Source organism: Pteropus vampyrus, unplaced genomic scaffold (genome assembly GCF_000151845.1).
Source record: "Pteropus vampyrus isolate Shadow unplaced genomic scaffold, Pvam_2.0 Scaffold98, whole genome shotgun sequence".
Classification (NCBI taxonomy): Eukaryota; Metazoa; Chordata; class Mammalia; order Chiroptera; family Pteropodidae; genus Pteropus; species Pteropus vampyrus.
Genome location: NW_011888879.1, coordinates 394,278 through 396,554, shown reverse-complemented (window position 1 = coordinate 396,554; position 2,277 = coordinate 394,278). Strand labels below are relative to the sequence as shown.

General features: G+C 40.2%; 1 long non-coding RNA gene across 2 annotated transcripts in view; it reads right to left on the bottom strand.

Annotated features, from left to right (window-relative positions):
- LOC105295003 overlaps window positions 1-851 on the bottom strand; it is a 26,290-nt gene extending 25,439 nt beyond the window's left edge. For both annotated transcript variants that reach the window (XR_002781398.1, XR_896112.2), the window contains exon 1: window positions 724-851. This is a non-coding gene — a long non-coding RNA (uncharacterized LOC105295003). The remainder of the gene's footprint in view (window positions 1-723) is intronic.
- Window positions 852-2,277: the final 1,426 nt, after the last annotated feature.

The following is a 2,277-nucleotide window of genomic DNA, read 5'->3' as shown; positions in this document are numbered from 1 at the left end:
GGAGTGTTGCCATGGTTAAATAAAATGCGTGTAAAACCCTTAGGGCAGTGTCTTACTCTTAAGGCATTCTTTCATTAACTGTTGCTATTAATAAATAAGAAAAGGGGAGTTGGGAAGGGAGAAGGGGCTCTGCGCTGAGAAGAGTGGTCCTCGGTAGAGATTTTAATTAGCAGAAGGAAGATTATGAAGCAGCCAGAAAGGGTATATTTCCAAAGGAAGTTGGGGGAAGAAATAGAGGCAGGAGCATTCCCACCGGGTGTATCTGTGGGCCTGTCAAAATGGAAGAGCTGAGGGGACAGTCAGATGAAGAACACACCCTCAAGAGCACAGCAAGTCCTCAAATAACGAGGTTTTGTTCAACTTGGTTTGGTTGATGAGATGCCCTAGGAACTTTTGTTGTTTATAGCAATTAGCTTATGATAAAATTAGTTTCCTTATATTTGTTTTGATTAAAGTCGCAAAACCTAACGACATTGAGATTTTACTACTTACATATATATATATATATATGAAGTCCGCCATGCTTTAAGACTAACCAAAAGCTTGTGAGAAAAGACATATTCTGGGGACACCCTGAGTGCGGTGGATGTGGGGAGTGGTGGCGGACAGTACAGGAGTGACGGGGAGGCTGGGAGGGACTTAAAGGGGAATTGGGGGAAGGGCAGAAAGAAAATGCCGGCGCGGCCTCTTCTAGCCACAGCTCAGCCGGGAACTGTCACTTACTGGAAACTGCAGGGGAAACGACCTTTTGGGGCGGGCTCCATAACCCCCGCCCGAGGGTGCTGAAGAACCCCGGTGCCGGAGACCGCGGAGCCCGAGGCCCCGCGGCGGTTGCACGCCAGCGGCCGGAAATGCCCCGCCCGCGACACAGAGGGGGCGGAGCCGACGTGGCTTTTCCGGCCGCGCGGCCTTCCGCAGGGGCTGCGGGCGCGGTCGAGGCTAGTTTGCTCCGGGTTTACCTCCTCGCAGTGCCTTTCGGCATACATCACCCAGAATCTCAAACCCTAGGGCCAAATTCTGTAACAGAATGTCACCAAATAGCAAGGTTTTCCCGGGATTTGTTTTTGGGTAGATTAATTTGCCCAGATTTGATACCAGTACAAGGTTGAGACTTCCCATCAAGCAATGTGGTTATTTCTCCATGAATTCAAGCCTTCCCTTGATTATTCAGGTGAAGTCTTGTAATTTTCTTGCTGTTTCTTTTTAGGTTTTCCTCTAGCAGTTTTGTTGCTGTTTTAGTTTGTTTTCTTTTCCTAATGGACCCCTAATTTGTTTTTTGGTATGCTGATGTATTTGGTTATTCCGCTGAACCTTTGTATTCTGATAATTCTCCCGGGTTTTGTAGATAAGAAATGTGTAAATAACAATTTTGTCTTTCCCCAGGAAACACTGTAATGTAGCCTCAGTGGTACTTTTTTCCAGAAGTAATTTGAGTTGCATCTTTGATTCGTTCATGATGTTTTCTGAAGATTTCTGGTAGATAACCTTTTTTAAAAAAATAAAATAAAGGCACTTTGTTCTTTTCCTTGTTTGCCAAGTCGTTTTATTGTTCTTCAAAATCAGAAATGTGTACTGACTGTTACCAAATACTTTCAGTATAAGTCGTAGAGATGATCATATAGCTTTTCTCCATTACCCTACAATAATAGATTTTCTAAAGTTGGGCTATCCTTACAATCTTAGTATGTATGCTTCCAGTACATTGCTGGATGCAGTTTTGCTGTGTATTTAATTTCGGATTTTTTGTGTTATTGTTTGTGAGATTGGCTTTTGGTTTTCTTTAGTTCTCTAAAGAACTTGTCTAGTTTTGATATCGGTTTATGCTAGGTATCAAAATGAATCAGGCGGATGAACTTTTTTTATATGAACTGGACTGTAAATGATCTGTTCCTTAGGTTTTGAAGAACTCATCTGTAAAGTCATCTGGGTGTGGTGCCTGTGTAAAGGATAAATCCTTTTTTGTAGAAAAGTAGCCATTTTATCTGCATTTTCAAATTTATTGGAATAAAATTGGCCATAGTATTAACATTTTTTGATCTCATATTGTTCTTAGTTTTTTATACATTATATTTAAGTTGTTTTTTCTTTTTCTTGATCATATTTATTGAACCAGCTTTTGATTTTACTGGTAACTTCTATCTTGGAAGTTTTTTCTCTAATGTATGCTTTGAGTTTATTCTTTTTATAGACTCTACAGTTGAAAATTTATTTTCTTGAAAATGTTTTATATTAAATATTACAAACATATATAAAGTTACAGAATAATATATACCTATA